The 19,679-nt window shown below is 48.2% G+C and overlaps 1 protein-coding gene across 7 annotated transcripts in view; it reads left to right on the top strand.

Moving 5' to 3' along the window:
• GPATCH8 (G-patch domain containing 8) overlaps positions 1-19,679 on the top strand; it is a 984,951-nt gene that overhangs the window by 709,026 nt on the left and 256,246 nt on the right. The gene's annotated exons all lie outside the window — the stretch shown is intronic.

The raw sequence follows: 19,679 nt of genomic DNA, 5'->3' as shown, positions 1-19,679 counted from the left end.
TCTTGCCGTGCAGTGCCCGAAGCCAAAGCAGTTCGCAAGTGCAGGTCGTCCGACTCCTGAAATTTTCGTTTTCGAGTTTCAGAACCGAAGTCTTCAACTAAAGCCATGTACCCCGTTGGGGAAACTTTTTCTTGCTCCTCACCGATGTCCGTAAAGGTTAATAATTGCATTACTTGTGGAAAGCAAATACCTCATAAAGATTTTCATTCGTACTGTATTCCTTGCCTAGGCCCTGACCACCACGTACCTTGCTATCGGTTTTGTGCTTTATTTAATCAGCACACTATCCGTCGATATATTTTCGCCTCTAAATATTTCGGTTCTCTGTTTAATTATCCAGAAATGTCATCGGTTAGCCATCCAACTACTGGGATTCCGAAAAAATGCAAAGATAAAGACAGACAGGCCGCCGGGGTCCAAAACTATCGACAGTTCTCCTAAGCCAGTCGCCAGTTCGCCGGTACTCAGTGAGGTGCTTTCGCAGCCCTTAATACCCGCTACTTCTGATTCGCAGGCCTCTACTGAGACCCATTCGGAGTCCGGTATGCTGTGAGATGCTTCAACTATGGAACCCGCGGATGTCTCTACCTTGGATGGGTCCGGAGTCGCTGTGCAGGTACCGGCTTCTGAGGGTGTATTCAGGCCTACAGACTTGCATATTAAACCGATGCCTCCATCTTTACTTAGGCCTAAATCTCGATCCATGCCTAAAAAAATGACGTCCAGGCCACATGCTCAGGCCTCTATGCCTAAAAAAACAAATGATAAGAATGGCTGAAGATCTAATAACTCTAATCAGGGGGTAGCCAAACCCCCCCTCCTTTTAAGAGGCCTAGGACTGAAGTTGATTATGAATATTCTGATAAGGATTCTGTTTTTTCTGATTCTTCTGATGATCTGGATTTACCCTTATCTACTTATGAAGATTCTGATGCAGAGGACTGCATTTCTCTCTGCTTCCCCTCCTGAGGATTTTTCTTTTGGGGAAACCTCACATACTCTAAGGGAGCATTTCCACTGGGAAAGCCAGGATTTTTCTGATTCAAAAAAGAGGCTTAGGGATTTCCTTCTCCTACCTCAGCATAGGACTTTAGCTATTCCTCCTGTACTAGACATTGTTCATGATGCTTTTTCAGAATCTAGTTTGGCCCCTGATTCCCTGTCTCCTGCTCCCAGAAAACCTGACAGATACTACAGGGTCCCTGAGACCCACAAGTTCCTTTTTAAAAAGTCCTATTGCAGATCCAGAGACTATTTTGCAGGGGCCCGAGGGCATTAAGGCTTCTACTGCTAAAAATCCTAACCCTTCTGATAGAGACTCCAGGGTGCTGGATAGATGGGATAAGAAGGTTTACACTTCTGCAACCTTGGCCATTAGGGCTTTAAACTGTCAGTTTCATATGTTAAAGTATCAGCAACATGTTATTGGACTGCTTAAACAGAAAATGATGTTGATGCCGGACTGTGTGGAAAATAAAGAATTACAGGATTTAATGCATTCTGCTGAGCAAGTTGGAAAACATACTTTGTAATGTGGTTTTGATTCATTAGAGGCCTCTTGCAGGACTGCTGTTACTGGGTCTGTGCTCAGAAGGCATACTTGGCTTAAGGAGCAATCTTTGCCTGATCATGTTTTTTATTTTATTTTATTTTTTATTTATTTTAGTTTACATTTGTTTACCGGGATAGTCCAACTGGACACAGGTCCATTTACAGTGGAGGCCCGGGGAGAAAAGCTCCATAACATTTTAGTTCTTGTTTACAGCTACATGTTAAAGCTAAATTGTTGGATGCACCTTTAAATCAGGACCGCCTGTTTGGCAACAAGGCTGAGGAAGTTCTTAAAAAGATGGAAGATAAAGCTAAATCTATGCAAACTGTTAAAGATTTTTTACAAGTTCAGCCTCCTAGATTTAGTAGGCACTGGCCCGCCAAGAATTGGTTCTTTCCAACCCCTTCCAGGTCTTCTCAAGCCAAACCCAGACACAGCAAAACCCCCAGTATGTTATGTAGTCCTATCTCGCCTCCATTATTACGTGTGGGTTTGGAGCCGATCCTCGGCCGCTTAGCCTGAAAACTTCTGATTGGGTCGTGGCTAATAGGTATCCCATGGTGCATGCGCACATTCCCCAGATCTCAATTGCCGCGTCTTCAGTCGAAAGCTTCTTTTGGTTGGCCGTGACTAAGTGGTTTAGTTCTTTATTATTACTACTTAATAGGAGTTTTTTGCTTCGTGTGAAGTGTTATTCTGAGCAGTTTTATTGTGATACCGATTTGTCTCTTTAACGGATTTGACTTATTACTGCTTAAAAAAATTCTCGGGCCTTTTGTGTGTTCCCGTGAGTGTGTACTTTTAGACTAGACCGTTTAACTTAGAGGTGCTAGTTTGTTCCCCTTTTTTTTCCTTTTTGCACTAGGTTTGCTTAAGTTAGAGAACCTAGTAAAACCATTTTTATTTTTTGTTGTGAGTGTTAGGGCTAGATCTGTTTAAGTTAGAGGATCTAGTTCCTCTCTTGTAGTGTGTGTGTGTTTTTTTTTCTCTACTGCCATTATGTCCAAAGAACATAAAGAGCGTAAACAGTCAGGGTTTAAAAAGTGTACTAAATGTTCGCAAAAAATGTCCATCACTGATGGACATAGCATCTGTGTGTACTGTTTAGGGGCCATACGTCTTCAAGAAACTTCTCTTTTGTCATTCCTTTAGCCCTAGAGTGCTCCAGGAATGGAAGAATAAGCTGATCTTAAAAGGCATGTTAAAACCTTCCTTCGAGAAAGACCTAGCTAGTTCTTCCTCCTCAGCTAGGTCGCAGTCTTCTAGAAAGGATAAGGGCAAGACCACTAAGAGGCCTTCTCCAGCCTCATCTTCTGTCTCTGAACCTCCACAGAAGTTGCCAAAATCGAAGTTGGCCTCTTGTCTCTTCGGCTCCACTGTCTTCGGAGCCTATTGAGATTCCGGACACGGACCTTGCAGTATCGCCAAGTGCTTCTGTGCCAATCACTAGCAGTCCTCTTCGGAGCCGGTCTGCAGACATTCCACCGGTCTCCCCTACTCTAAAATCGCCTATATTGCAGAGCGCGAGGTCTTCCACACTGTCCTCCAGATCCTCCAGTAGCTTATCTGAAGAAGACATCGAGAGAGTGGTGCTCAGACTCCTTAAGTTGTCGGCCGTGCCAAAATTTTTATCGGCTCCAACCCTTTCGGTCTCTGAGCCGACTCCTGCTACCAATCCTGCTCTTTTTCCTTCTCCAACCCAGATTGCGCCTTCTGAGCCGATGTCGGTACTGACTATAATGGTGTCCTCGGCTCCAGCACCCCGTGTGGTTATCTCTGAGCCGAGCTCCGCTCTGACACTATCGGCGCCATCCGAAAAGCTCTTCGGTCGGCCCCAAGGGGGACACTTGGAACCGAACCTCTTCAGTGCAAAGTCTTCCTCTTGGTGTGTCGGCCCGAGTGAGCTCGGACCGTGCATCGTTCTCGGAGCGGATTCCTTTGGAGCCATCGGCACCTATGCTCTCTTCGGAGCCGGGGCATCATTCAGAGCCAGAGGACTCAGTCTTCATGAGGATGAGGAGCATGTTGGATAGTTCATCAGTACCATGTAGGAGTACTGATGCTGTACTCCCTCAAGCGCTGACTATGGTCTCTGCATCCTCTCTCCCCTGGGATGGTAGAGACCCACAGCCTCTAGACCCCCATTTGGGTGGCCCCCGATCTTCCAAGACCTCCTCAGAAGACCCCGCTGAGGAGCCCTCTCGAAAGAGATCATGTAAGAGGAAGCATGTAGACTCCCCTGATGAGTCTGTCACATCTGGCACTGACCTCGAGTTGGAGGGGTCCCCTAAGCCGTCCTCTGAAGATGTCTCCTTTGCAGACATTTTGGAGATCCTCAGGCAGAGAGGCGGCTGGCCCACCATTACCCCATTCGATGAGGAGTCAGTGTACTTGAAGGCTTTCGGGTCTCGACCCTCAGCTTCATGGGTGTCTCCTCCATTTGATGAATTACTGGGTCATGTGAGTCAGAAAGCATGGTAGACTCCTTATGCCGTGGAACCGGTCTCCAGGAGGCCGAATAAATTTCTTTCCGCCCCTAAAGACAAAGAATTTTTATCCAATGGTTTACCTGTTGATGCCATGGTGGTGGCGGCGGCCACTAAGAAGGAGCCAGTAGAGACTTCTATCCATCCACCTAATAAGGAATCCCAAATGATGGATAGGTACAGGAAGCGTATCTTCTCTTCAGTGGCTTTTACACTCCAATCGCTGAACTGTCGCATTTTACGAGACTTCAGAGAGATCTCCTAAAGGAATTAGGAGATGCTCTTCAGGGTACCTCTACTGAAGCAGTCCCATCTACAGTGTCTGCTCAGTTGGCTACTCTCACATCTATTGTTAATTCCTCCATGCTGCTGATTTCGTACGCAGCTGATAGTGCGAGTAGGGCAGCGGGTTCAGGAGTCTCCTTAAGGAGACATTCCTGGATGCGCCTATGCAACTTTGCTGAGCCTTTCAAGTCTGCATTCACCCATGCTCCCGTGGATGGATCCTCTCTTTTTGGACCCAAGGTGAAAGATACCCTCACCAGGTGTGAACAGGAAGGAAAGACTCTGCCGTGGGAGTCCATTTTACTGTTCCTTCTAGACCTTACCCTAAAGGTCAGAAGAGTGGTAAAATGTGGTTTAAGAAATCACAGAGATCTTTCCAGGCCACACAGTGATTCCTCCTTCAGAGGCAGGGGAGGAGGAAATAATGGTAGACATCTCCCTAGAGGCAGGGAAGGCCCACAAAATCAAGGAGGTCGCGATTCCTTTCTATCAACGTTCCTGATGTGGAACCCGACTGTGCGTCTCTGGAGCCGGTCGGGGGTCGCCTGTCCTTGTACCCAGAAGCCTGGCTAAATCTCACTCGGAGACAAGTGGGTACAAGACATTATCACCAGAGGTTACTCTATACCCCTTTCCCTTCCACCACGCCCTCCCAAAAGGATCCCAGATGTACCACCCAATCACAGGGATCAAGTAGCTATAGAGATAAAAAAGCTGCTATTAAAAAGAGTCATCCAAAAGGTCCCAGCAGACCAGACAGGATTCGGAACATACTCCAGGTTCTTTTTAGTTCCAAAAAGAACAGGGAACTGGAGACCCATCCTAGACTTCTGCAGGTTAAACGAGTATGTAAAGAAGTCCAAGTTCCGAATGGTTACTCTACAATCCATGCTCCCTCTGTTAGGGAGAGACAGCTGGATGTGCGTAATAGATCTCCAGGATGCCTACTACCATGTAAGGATGGACAAAGCATCAAGGCGCTACCTACGCTTTCGGCTGGGAGCCAATCATTACCAGTTTTGGGTGCTGCCCTTTGGTCTCACCACAGCCCCCCAGGTGTTCACCAAGTGCATGGCAGTAGTCACAGCTCATTGGAGGCATCAGGGAATCCAAGTCTTTCCATACCTGGACAATTGGCTCCTGACCGCCACCACCAGGCATTGCCTAGTTCAATCGAGAGATTCCACAATCAAGCTCTGTTCCCAGTTGGGAATTTTGATAAACTCGGAAAAATCCTCTACTTTGCCCACTCAGTCTATAACTTTTATAGGAGCAAACATAGACACGGTTGCTATGACAGCCAGACTGCCTACAGACAGAATACAGAATGTGGTGCAACAAATTTACAGGATACTTCCCCTTCGAAGAGTCAAAGCGAAGGTGGTGTTACAGCTTCTCGGAACTATGGCGTCGACCATAACCTTGGTACCTTTAGCAAGACTACATATGAGAATACTCCAGTGGCTCCTGTCATCCCAGTGGTCTTTTCAGCAGTTGTCTCTACATCATCAGATTCTGATTACAGATTCTTGCAAAAAGGACCTACGCTGGTGGATTCAACCAGGTTATCTTACCACAGGGACTCCCTTTATACCGCAACAACCTCTTTGCCACTGTGACCACGGATGCCTCCCAGATGGGGGGGGGGGCATTATCTTTGCAGGATTGTCCAAGGCACATGGCAAGATCAGGAGGCCCATCTGCATATCAGTGTCCTAGAGATGAGAGCGGTGCTTCTAGGATTGCAAGCACTTTACGACATTCTCCCCCTTGGGACGATAACTATCCAGACCGACAACATGTCGGTGGTCTGGTATCTAAACAAACAAGGGGGGACCAGATCATACCCCTTATGTCGAGAGGCCCTGTAAGTTTGTAATTGGGCGATTTCTTCCCAATGCTTTCTCATTGCAGCGCACATCCCGGGGGCTTCCAACGTGATAGCGGACAAGCTAAGCAGGGCAATATTGTTACCTCACGAATGGTCCTTAAACCGGAAAGTAACCAGTCTTTGCCAGCCCCATCAACACCAAATTCAGCACCTTTTTCTCTCTCATCCCCCCTCCGGGAGAGTCTCCAAGAGACACACTCGTCCACGATTGGCCCCAGGGAATCCTTTATGCTTTTTCTCCTTTTCCACTCATCCCCAAGGTCATACAGAAAGCAATGTTGTTGGCAAGCAAGATGATCCTCATCACTCCTTACTGGCCTCGTCATATTTGGTTCCCTTTCCTCGGGCCTCACCTGTTAGACTATCCATGGACTCTGGACCCAGTGCCAGACCTGACACACGTCAGGTTCTCTTCACTCCAGTCTCTACACTCTCAAACTGACAGCATGGCTGCTCCAGTTCCATCATTAGTCAGACTTCATGATCGGTCTCCAGCTGTAACACATAATCTGAAGTAGGTACATCATTTGTCAGCAACCTTTGGGTCTTGGATCCGAACTCCTATCCGAGCCGGCAACTTATACATAGCTTAGAGATCCGAGCTCCTAGCTCCTCCCCTTACCCATAATCCCCTGCCAACCCTGAGTGACCTCAGATCTAGTTTGCCGCTCTTGCGTACGCTTCTAGATTCCTGAGCTCCTGGCGTGTGGTAGTTAAGTGACAGTTTTTTGTTTAAAAAATACTTTTTTTCTCGCTTGTTATTTGTAGTTAACTGTTTGTGTGTGGTTAGGTTCCCTTTTTAGTGTAATTCCTCCCCCTCTTTCGCTGGTGCGTAGTGTGTGTGTGGACTGTTTTGTGTTGGGGCCTGGTCTGTGTGAGGTAGTTTAGTTTTAAATCTTTTTTTTTGTTGTTTAAAAAAAAAAGAAAAAAAGAAAGAAAGAAAAACTATGTCGGAGGCCCCAAAGCCTATTTTCTCAAAGTGCACCGAGCGTGGCCATAAGCTTTCACCGGCGGATGGCCACACTCGTGTGTTCGATGACTTGGGGGTTGAACACCTCTCCTCTGGGTGTTCTATTTGTGCAGGGTTCAACCCCAGGGCACTGAAAGACCGTAGGTCGAAGCTGATCCTGGCGGGACTTTTGCCCCCGGATCCGGCTTCGGCCTCCGGTACTCCTGTGGTGCCACCCCAGTCCTCGGTGGCGGCCACTCCTGCCTCCCTCCCCCCGGACGGGACTCAAACTCCCACTAAAGCGCCGGAGGAGAGGGAGGCCAGGAGGGAGAAAAGGAGGGAGAAGCACCACAAGCGGCAGGCCGAGGCCACTGCTTCGGGCCCCCCAGCTAAGCGGGCTTCTCCCTCCACGGCTTCCAGGTCTCCCGGCCCGCCTCGGTGGCCTCTTCGAGATCTACCTACAGCCTTTCGGATGCGGACATGGACCGGATGACGCAAAGGTTCATCCAGGCCCAGCTGCAGATGGGAGTGCTCATGCCCCCCCCCCCTTGGGGGGGGGGGAGCTCAACACCCTTTTTTGCCCCGATAGCTCCTTCTCCGACCCGCTTTTCGGGTTTGGAGCGTACGGAGCCGGGCAGCGTTGGAGCCGGGGGTGGGTCGGCGCCGACAGTACTGGGTACTTCGGATCCGACTCTGCCCTCGAGTCTGTCGGGTCCTTCCTTGTCGGATCCGAGCTCTCAGAGCCGTGGGCCGAGCTTCGGATCCGTGGGATTTTGTGTGCCTTCGGCTCCGTCTGGGTCGGAGCACACAGGTCCTTCGGATCCGATGGTCTCGGCTCCGGTTCCGATCCCTCCATCGGATCCGAGTGGGAGTCGACTTTCGGATCCCAGAGAGAGTGACTCCCCCTCGGCCTTCGATGCAGTGGAGAGGGCTCTGTTGAGGGCATCCGGACCCCCGGCCCTTGCCTCAGCTCCACTGCGCACTCCCTCTCTGCTGAGTCAGGCTTCCATCACCCGGCCTCAGGGACAGCCTGCTTCGATGTCTCAGGTCGTTCCCTTGGAACAGGTCGTTGCTGGTGAGACCTCCTCGGACAGCCCCCCCGAGGATGTGCCTCATAAGCACAAGTGTAAGAGGAGACACGTGGACACCCAGAGTCCTTAACAGAAGACACGGACTTGGATGAAGGGGAAGGCTCCCCTAGGTCACCCCCCGAAGATGTCTCCTTTGGAGACATCATGGAAATGCTCAGGATTAGGGAGGGTGGTCTGTCCCCAAGGCTTCCTCCGACGAGTCCGTGTTCCTGGAGGCATTCGAAGCAGGACCGTCTACCTCTTGGGTGTCCCCTCTGCCCGACCCCCTGGTGGACCTTATTACCACCAGGGCGTGGAAGGAGCCGGACACTGTGGAGCCAGTTCCCAAATGCCCCGATCGAATTCTGAGCCCCCCTGCAGACAGATCCCACTAGAGCAAGGGTCCCCCCGTAGATGCCATGTTGACGGCGGCAGCCACCAAGAGGGAATTAGCTCAGGAGAGTCCCTCGGTCCATCCACCGAGCAAAGAGTCCCGCTCGGTGGATCGCCTGGGGAAGCGGGTTTTTAGTTCAGCGACCTTCTCAGTAAGGTCTCTGAACTATATGGCACACGTTATAAGGATGCAGCGAGACCTTATCTAAGAGTACGCTGCTCCCCCCCCCCCCCCGGAGTCCATGTCGGCAGAGGACAAGCAATTGTATTCCACTCGCATGGCTACTCTAAGATCGATATCTAATACCTCTATGCGGTTGTTGTCCCATGCTACAGAGGGAGCCGCTAGAGCCAGCGGAGCAGGCCTAGTCAGGGCACCAGGCCTGGCTCCGACATTGTGACTTCGCGGAACCCTTTAAGGCGTCATTTGCGAATGCCCCTTTTGATGGTTCTGCCTTATTTGGCAAGACCGTTCGCGACACTTTAGTCCAGAGCGAAAAGGACGGGAAGACATTGTCTGCCATCGGAGTCCGCGTCTCCACTCCCCAGAGGTCCTTCTCCAAGAACCAAAAGGGACAGAAGAAGATGTGGTTCCGGAAATCGCAACATTCCCAGCCTGCTCCAGATAATCAGTCCTTCCGTGGCAGAGGAGGACAGGGAGGACGCCGCCCTAGAGGCAGAGGGGGCCCGAAGAATTTTGGGTCCAGAGAACCTTTCTCTGACCGACCCACGCAACAACCCTGAGGGCTTGCCCGACTGCTCCACTCTGGAGGCAGTCGGGGGGTGTTTCTCGAAGCACCTGGCAGTTTGGGAGTCCATCACATCAGATCGCTGGGTGCTTCGTATCATATCCAGGGGGTACCAAATTCCCGTATCTCATGTCCCCAGATCCAAAAGCCTCCCCGATGTAATACCCGATCAGAGGGAGGCAGCAGCTGCAGAGATCCAGCAGCCACTAGAAAAAGGAGCCATCCAACCCGTCCCCCCAGACCAGCTCGGATTAGGGTTTTACTCCAGGTTCTTTCTGGTGCCAAAAAAGACGGGGGACTTAAGACCAATCCTAGATCTCTCCCTTCTGAACCTGTCGGTAACCAAAGAAAAATTCTGAATGGTCACTCTTCAATCCATTCTCCCCCTACTTCGGGAGAATGACTGGATGTGCTCTATAGACCTCAAGGATGCGTACTACCACATTCTTATGGACAGATGATCCAGGAGGTTTCTCCGCTTCCGGCTAGGTGCCAGTCACTACCAGTTCAGGGTCCTTCCCTTTGGTCTCACCACAGCCCCCAGGGTGTTTACCAAAGTATTAGCAGTGATAGCTGCCCACCTGAGACTCCAGGGAATGCAGGTGTTTCCATACCTGGACGTCTGGCTCCTGACCGCCCCGACAAGGCATCTACTTTGCTCAGCGAGGGACTACTTCCTCCGACTGGCCCCCCAGCTGGGCATCACCATCAACATGAACAAATCCTCTCTTGCTCCTACCCAGGTGATAGAGTTTATAGGGGCCACATTGGACACAAGAAATCTCCTAGCATTTCTGACTGCGGAACGTCTTCAGAACCTGAGGCTGCATGTACAGGCCATCCTCCAATCTACAGCTCCACCTGCGGGATTGGTCCTGAGGGCTCTAGGCTCCATGGCGGCAGCAATTACTCTTCTGCCATTGGCTCGTGTGAACATGAGGGTACTGCAATGGACCCTTCAAGTCCAATGGTCGTTTCATCGTTGCCCCCTGCACCATCCTATTTCCATCAGCAAGGCGTGCAGGATGGCTCTCGTATGGTGGCTCCAATCCCCGGATACGGGACGTCCCTTCTCCACGCCACGGTGACCACGGATGCCTCTTGCCTCGGGTGGGGGGGGGGGCATTGCGCAGGCAAGACAGTCCAAGGTACGTGGAATGACACAGAGACCTCCTTGCATATCAATGTCCTGGTGATGAGGGCGGTGCTATTGGCGTTGCGAGCACTACAGAACCTTCTTCCGGTAGGGACTATTGCGATACAGACGGACAACATGTCAGTGGTCTGGTACATCAACAAACAGGGGGGGAACCAGGTCCTATCCTCTGTCGAGAGGCCATGAGAGTGTGGGAATGGGCAATTTCTACCAACCGCTTTCTTATTGCAACGCACATTCCAGGACGGTCCAACATACTGGCGGACAGACTCAGCTGCACCCTTCTTTCCCCTTACGAGTGGTCTCTCAACCCCCAGGTAGCGAAGCAAATTTTTGCCGTGTGGGGGCAACCCTGTTGTGATCTCTTCACCTCTCCCTCAAATACGAAATGCAACAGTTACTTCGCTCTACTTCCCCCCGTCCCCCTGTCGGGGAATCCCCGAGAGACGCTCTGGTGCATGCTTGTCCCCCCGGTCTACTTTATGCCTATCCTCCTCTGCCCCTGATGCTGAAACTCATACAGAAAGCCAGTCGGTTGGGGAGCAGGATGATCCTCATTGCCCCATTCTGGCCTCGTCAAACGTGGTTCCGCCTACCTGTGGTCTCACCTAGTGAATCCGCTTTGGATTCTAGATCCCCTCCCGGATCTAATATCTCATCCCCTAGACCTCCCGATCCCGAATCTGGACAACCTCAAGCTGACAGCGTGGCTGCTCCAGTTCCACTCCTAGTCAGGACTCCCGGAATCTCTTCACCGGTTAAAGCCATTCTCGTAGCATCACATAAACCTTCCATTAGGAAAGTCTATCGTAGTAAGTGGAAGCGCTTCTCCATCTGGGCGGAGAATAATAACTTAGACCCCTTCACAGCCCCGTTACCGTCTGTCTTGGAGTTCCTTACAGGTCTCTTCCATCAGGGGGCTAGCTGCTCTACGGTCAAGGTTCAACTAGCAGCTATTTTTTATTACCATGTGGGGCATGAATTGGGCCCCTTGATTACAGCGAAATTGTGTAAGTCCTTTCTCAAGGGTACTTTCTTGCTCAGACCTCCTATCAGGGAAATTGTATCCCCTTGGGATTTAGCTCTAGTTTTGCAGGCCTTGACAGCTCCCCCTTTTGAACCAGCTGCCACGGTCGATCTTAAGTACCTTTCTTGGAAAACTGCGTTCCTAGTCGCCATTACTGCGGCAAAAAGAGTTTCTGAGCTTCAGGCCCTTTGTGTGAAACCCCCATACTTGGCTTTTCATCAGGATAGAGTGTACCTCAGGACCAATCCTTCTTTTCTTCCCAAGGTGGCTTCAGAGGCCAATATCAATCGGTCCATTAACCTACCAGTTTTCTTCCCTAAGTATCAGAACAAGGGAGAATACAAACTTCACTCCTTAGATGTGCACAGACAACTGCACTTCTACATTCACAGGACTGCTGGTCATAGGCAATCCGACCAGTTGTTCACTTCCTTTTCCAAATTTAACCTAGGTAAATCTGTCTCTAAGATCACTTTATCACGATGGATCTCACAGTGTATTCTCTTGGCCTATGACACTTCTGGGAGGCCTGCACCTCAGGGAATTTGTGCGCACTCTACTCGTTCTGTATCTACCTCTGCAGCCTCTAGATCCAGAGTTCCACTGGATGATATTTGCTCCGCGGCCACTTGGGCCTCATCTCATACCTTTATCAACCATTATAAGCTGGACATTATCTCCAGAGGGAGAGCGTCCTTTGGCTCTGCAGTGCTCCGGAACATCCTTCCATGATGGCCACCCAAGATTCAGGTAGCTGGGGACTCTGTCCCAAAGGTTGCTGACAAATGAGGTACCTACTTCAGATTAAGAAGTTATGTACTCACCATAACGTTCCACCTGAGTAGGTGACTTCATTTGTCTGCAACCATCCCCCCCTCCTTCCCCCTGGCCCTCAGAAATTTTCTTGTTCCTGTATGTCTTTTATCTTTCGGGATGTATTAGCCTTCGGCTTTTTTGTATACGGGCAAACTTGATCTGAGGTCAGTCAGGGTTGGCAGGGGATTATGGGTAAGGGGAGGAGCTAGGAGCTCAGATCTCTAAGCTATGTATAAGTTGCCGGCTCGGATCCGAGTTCGGATCCAAGACCCAAAGGTTGCAGACAAATGAAGTCACCTACTCAGATGGAACGTTATGGTGAGTACATAACTTCTTCTTATTATCTCTTCTCACAAGCCTTCGACTAAAAAATTGTATCACAGTAAATGGAAGAGATTTTCTATATGGGCACACAACAGAGAAGTTGATCCATTTACAGCTCCCATTACTATTGTTCTAGAGTTCCTTTCAGAATTCTTTTCACCAGGGTTCAGCGGCTGCTACATTCCGAGTTCAGCTAGCAACGATATCTAATTTTCATGCAGGGATTAATGATTCCAGTCTTATGTCTCACAAACTGTGCAAATCTTTTCTTAGGGGTTCCATGATGTTAAGATCTCCTGTGCAAGACCCCATTCTTCCTTGGGATCTGAATCTAGTCCTGTCTAGACTTCCTCTGCCACCTTTTGAACCAGCCCATAGTTGTCAGTTGAAATTCCTGTCCTGGAAGACTCTCTTTCTGGTAGCAATAACCTCAGCCAGACGAGTTTCTGAATTACAGGCCCTGTCAGTTAAACCTCCATATTTAATTTTTCACAAAGACAGGGTTTCCCTCCGGACCAATCCTTCCTTTATTCCTAAAGTCTGTTCTCAATTTCACTTAAACCAAACAATTGAATTGCCAGTGTTCTTCCCTAATCACTCCAATAAAGCAGAGTATACATTCCACCAATTGGATGTGCATAGGCAACTGCATTTCTATATCTACAGGATCAAAGGATTTAGAAAATCAGAACAGCTGTTAGTTTCTTTTGCTGAGGCGAGAATGGGCTTGCCAGTTTCCAAGGTTACACTATCGAACTGGATCTCTAGTTGTATTTCCTTTATTTACAGTTCTCAGGGAAAGGAGTTGCCCTTTAAAGTTAAAGTGCATTCTACCAGGTCCTTTTCTAGTTCTACTGCTTTCCAAGCCAGGACACCTATTGATAATATATGTGCAGCAGCAACATGGGCTACCCCTCATACCCTCATTTCCCATTATAAATTGGATTTAACTTCCAGGGGTAGAGCCTTGTTTGGTTCCATGGTGCTCAGGAGTATTTTCCAGTGAGCCACCCATTCAAGATGCTAGGGACGCTGTCCCACACGTAATAATGGAAGTGCGATAGGACTACATAACATAAAGAAGCTATGTACTCACCATGACGTTCCATGTATGTAGTCCATCTTGCTGAACATTATTACGAACCCACCCACCAGCCCCCTTCCTGGAGGATCTGGAAACTGTTTTTTTCCTTTTCTACAGTGGTTTATACCACAAGGGCGCCTTTTATTACAGTTTATTCTTCTGGACCTTTGTCCTTTTTCCTGTCTTAACCTGATAGACTAGTAGCAAACAAGATCTGGGGAATGTGTGCATGCACCATGGGAAACCTATTAGCCACGAGCCAATCAGAAGTTTTCAGGCTTTCTAAGCGGCCGAGTTGGAGCCGAGGATCGGCTCCGAACCCACACGTAATAATCGGTGAGATGGACTACATACATGGAACATTATGGTGAGTACATAACTTCTTTTTTCAGTCCCAGGGGACACACAGAACTAAACAGTAGGGGGTCTCCACTTCCAAATCTGGGAATAAGACTCCCCCCTATGGTAAACTGTCTCAATGACTTCCTTTTAAAATTTTCAAGCACTTGTCAACTGACCGCCCCTTTGGGGGGAAAGATTGCTCTTCATGCAAAGAATTGGGAACTCATTACCCAGGACAATTGGGTTTTAAATATAGTGTCCCAGGGATACAGATTTCACTTCCACACGTTGCCAACACCAAGCGGGTGGCCGGACCTACCCCCAAATCAGTGGGCAGAGGCCCAAAAACAAGTACTTTCTCTCTCAAGCATGGGGGCTATTCATCTGGTACCAGAAGAGGAAAAGGGACAAGGTTTCTACTAGAGACTTTTCCTGGTACCCAGAAAAGGCAATTCATGGTGTCCTATGCTGGACCTGCCTACTCTAAACACCTTTTTGGAGATTCCAAAATTCAAGATGCTGACTCAACAATTACTTCATATGCTAGGCAAAGATGCCTGGTTGGCAACACTAGATTTAAAAGAAGCATACCTGCACATCCCAATCAGGTAATCTTGCAGAAGATACCTACGCTTCAAAGCAGGCTACATGCACCATCAGTTCTATGCACTGCCCTTTGGCTTATCTACTGCGCCCAGGGTATTCACAAAGTGCCTAGCTCCAGTTATTGCATTTTGCAGGCAAAGTAATATTCAAATATACCCATACCTGGACGATTTTCTAATTCAAGCAGAAAGCCAGGACATACTTTTGAATCATCTGGCCTTTGTACAAAGGGTTTTAACTTGTCTGGGGTACACCATAAACGAAAAGAAATCACACCTGGTACCCTGTCAACAAATTATATTCCTGGGAGCAAGCTTGAATACAACTTCTCAGATGGCTTACCTCACGCCAGAGAAACAAATTCATTTGACAACCTACTTCAAACAAGTGGCCACAAAAACCCTGCTATCTGCAAGACAAATACTGCAAGCTTTGGAGTCCATGGCCTCCTGCATTTTTCTAATTCCATATGCAAGATATGAGGAAACTACAATGGTATCTAAAAAGCCTATTGTGTCAACATTCTCAAGACTTAAACAATGATTTCTATCGTACCTTGCCTGCGCCTAGAGTTCCATTGGTGGGCAGAGGCCTGCCACCAAAACAAGGGACCACCTTTCACACCAGCCCCTGCTGCCCAAACCCTAACAACAGACGCATCAGACTATGCATGGGGGGCTCACCTGGCAGGGAAGTGCATTCAGGGCAAATGGAACCCAAGTCAAATGCATCTGCATATCAATCAAAAAGAAATGTTAGCTGTACAGAATGATCCGACGGCCTTCAAGGACCACATTCTTCCAGGACAACTAATGGTAAAGATGGACAACACCACTGTTATGTGGTACATAAACAAGCAGGGGGTTACACATTCTTACCCCCTCTGCAGACTAGCCATGGCATTGTGGAACACAGCCTTGAGTGACCAAGTGCACCTACAAGCTCAGTTCCTGCCAGGAAAATTAAATACATTGGCAGACGGACTAAGCAGAAACCTCATGGACCCACACAAGTGGAAATTGGAACCAAGGATTTTCAAGGTGTTGACAAGCAAATAGGGGAGTCCAGATATAGACCCGTTTGCCTCTCCCCAGAACTACCAATTCGACAAATTTTGCACAAGGACTCCCCACAAACAGCCTGGAAAGTGGATGCTCTGTCCTTCAGCTGGAAAAAACCTATCAGTCTATGCCTTCCCCCCCCCCCCCCCCTCTGCCTCTGCTCTCCAAAGTACTACTAAAAATCAAACGGGACAAACCAAGGATGTTTTTGATTGCTCCAGACTGGCCACACCAGCACTGGTACCCTCCCCCCCCCTGCCTCTGTTCTCCAAAGTACTACTAAAAATCAAACGGGACAAACCAAGGATGTTTTTGATTGCTCCAGACTGGCCACACCAGCATTGGTACCCCCCTCTGCCTCTGCTCTCCAAAGTACTACTAAAAATCAAGTGGGACAAACCAAGGATGTTTTTGATTGCTCCAGACTGGCCACACCAGCACTGGTACCCCCTCTTGTGCAGTATGTCACAGTTATCTCCATGGCACTTGCCACAGACTCCTTCCCTGCTGTCTCAGCAGGAGAACCAGATTTTTCACCCTCCACTTCTAACACTGAACCTTGCAGCCTGCCTAATTACTTGATCTCTCCTTTACCCTCCCTCAGCAAACCTGTGATGGATATCATTTTAGAGGCAAGGAGGCCTAGTACTAGAAAATCTTTTGCTGAAAAATGGAAAAGATTCTGTGCCTGGAACCAATCTCAAGGGATGAGCACAGCAGCGCCCAGTTTACCTCAGATTTTACAATACTTAACTGAGATGCTTCAAAAGGGCCTGTCTTTTTCCTCTATTGAAATCCACGCCTCAGCCATTTCAGCTCATTATAACACAGAACCTCCCCTCTTCTCTTATCCACTGCTCAAGCAGTTCCTCAGAGGAGCCAAACATTTGAGACCTCCCAGGAGAGCTCCAACCCCAGCCAGAGACCTTAACTTTGTCTTGGAGAAACTCACTCTACCTCTTTTCGAGCCAGCTGCTACTGCAGACTTAAAATTTATTTCTTGGAAAACAGCTTTCCTTTTAGCAATCACTTCAACTAGAAGGATATCTGAATTGCAGGCCCTTATGGCAGTGGAGCCTTTCATCATCTTTCATGCGGACAGGGTGTCCCTCAGAACCAATCCATCCTTCATTCCCAAGGTGGTATCCAGTGTGGCTCTTAATCAGTCCATTCATTTGCCAACCTTCTTTCCCAATCCACAGAATAAAGGAGAACGGATACTGTATTCCTTAGATATGCACAGAAAACTTAGATTCTACTTGGACAGGACTACACCTCAAAGGAAATCTGAACAACTGCTGGTGGCATTTGCTGCAGGGGCAGAGGGGAAGGCTATTTCAAAGTAAATCATTTCTAAATGGATAAGCCATTGCATTCATTTCTGCTATAAGCACCATGGAAAACCTATCCCCCAGGGGATCAGACCTCACTCCAACAGGGCTGCATCTACCTCTACAGCCTTTCTCAGAGGCGTCCCTACCAAGGACATCCTAGAAGCTGCTACCTGGGGTTCTGTACATACTTTCACCAAGCATTATCATTTTCCAATTTTCTCTAAATCCAGAGCTGGCTTTGCCACTGCAGTCTTGCAGGACCTTATAGCTGGCCCTAATGCTATCTAAATTCCTCATCCCAACCATAGCTTTGGGAATCTACCCAAACGTAATGACTTCAACAGTGAACACGAAGAACATAGTACAGTTGTGTACACTTAACCATAAATGTAGATGTTCGAGTGTATTCACTGTTGCAGTCCTGGTTACCCTCCCTCCAGCCCCCTAACTTCTTTTGGCTATACCTCTACTTTCCTTTACTATGCTTAAAAGCCTTTTTGGTGTATTAGCTTTTTTGTTGGAAGTTTATCTTTGTACTTTTATATTTAATTGCTTCCCATTAGGGGGGCACCTGACATTTGGGGCAAGAAAACCTGATGTAATGGTGTCGGCTGCATGTTTTATACCCCTGACGAGATGACGTCATGGAAGAAGGGACAGCAACCAACGCAGGACCCAAGACTTTGTTAATCAGGCCGACTGAGGGCTACTTGCAAGCAGATAACCCAAATGTAGTGACTGCAACAGTGAATACACTCAAACATCTACATTTATGGTAAGTATACACAACAGTACTTTTGTTTATAGGTACCCAAAGCCTCCCTAGTATTCAGCTAGCAGAATGCAGAGAGAGATTTCCAGGTAGAGTAGATAGGATGACAGTCCATTGCAGGACGTGCATACTCATCATGTCTTTGGAATATGGGTAAAAGCCATAGACTTATGAAGCTCATAGCACCCCATCTGGAACTCAGTCAGAGAACCAGGTATTGAGAGGCAGCAATACTAACTTTGCACATCATACACTGCGTTTAATTAGCTTCTACACTGTACAGGAGGCATTGTTTGTTTTAGGTATGCAAGTTGAATTTTCCTGATCATGTTGTAGAGTGCAATCTAAGGGCCACTTAGATATGCATTAACCTCCTTACCTGGCTCTCGTGTTGGAGGCAGCATGCACTTATCGAACTAATAGTATGCGCCCACAAGAATCTGTATCCTAATCGGGCATCATTGTCTCTGAACTTCAAATACCTGTCGGATCTTTACAAATCAGGATCATATATCATGCCTCACTGAAGCATGTGCCTTACATGTTCAGCTGGCCAGCTCTGGGATATCCACCTTTATAGTCTGTTACCAGTAAAATTATTTAAGTAGGTCTTAGGCCTCCTAAGAAGTAGTTTCTTCACCATTAGACCTCATTTTGGGTTAAAGAAGTTAACTTTGCCACCTTTGAGACAGGCATTTGTCTTGAAAACTTTGCAAAGTCAGATCTCCTGTTTGGCTATTTACCTAGAGAACCAATGTCTTAAATTGTTGGCTCAGGGTACTGTGGTGGAGTAATCCCGGCCCGGAGGGTCGTCTGTCCGCAAAAAAGTAGTCCAGGAAAGTTCAGCCAGATTCTTCTGCTGTACCGCCTCCACCAGACATATCTGTTGAGGCTGGTGAAAGCCCAGTGGACCGCTCAGTTTTTCAGTCAGATTCCTCTAACTGTCACGAACCTGGCTTCTTGCACGTCCCCCAGAGGCTTCACAGACATCCATTTCAGATGTTCCAGGAGAACCGTGGCTGATTGTGTGTGAAGGCTCATGGGGTGTTTAGGGAGGTGATTCCCAATATACTTATTGAGTATAGGCAGGGGTCTGAGCTGCCTAAAATGTTTAGGACTGATGTTCCTTTGAAAAAGAAGCAAAAGACTAAGCATATTTCTCCTCCTCCTATGGATCCTCAGCGTGAATTGCAGGATTTTACACAGGGACTGTTCAATGCCCTCATGGCTTTGAAGCCTCCTAAGGATGTCTCTGATGTTCTTCATGTTTCACTGTTGCAGTCATCACCTGTGGGTTATCCCTGCTGTGGTAGGGACCAAGGGGCTAAGACTAGTTCTGCCAAGAATCCTATTCCTTCTGACAACGATTTCAGAGCTCTGGACAGATGGGGTAAAAAAGTATACACCTCTGCAACCTTTGCTATCAGAGCACTCAACTGTTAGTTCCATATGTTAAAATATCCGCAACATACTTTGGAACTATTAAAACAAAAGATTTTAACCTTTCTTGACTGTGCCATTTCGAAAGAGTTAGATTTACTGCACTCTGCTTGTCAAGTGGCCAAACACTCATTACACTGTGGGTATGATGCCCTAGAAGCCTCAACCAGGGCAGCAGTGTCAGGATCTGTCATTAGTAGACATGTATTGTTGAAGGAACAACCTCTCCCTGATCATGTCAAGTCTAAATTAATTGATGCACCGCTGGATAAGGACTGCTTTTTTGGTGTAAAAGCAGAAGAGGTTCTTAAAAAGATGGAAGACAAAGCAAAATCTATGCAA

The sequence above is a fragment of the Protopterus annectens genome, chromosome 13.part0, assembly GCF_019279795.1.
Source record: "Protopterus annectens isolate FY-2018-M chromosome 13.part0, PAN1.0, whole genome shotgun sequence".
In the NCBI taxonomy this organism is placed as follows: domain Eukaryota; kingdom Metazoa; phylum Chordata; order Ceratodontiformes; family Protopteridae; genus Protopterus; species Protopterus annectens.
Note: the sequence above shows the minus strand (reverse complement) of the source record. Positions and strands in the feature narration are given on the sequence as shown.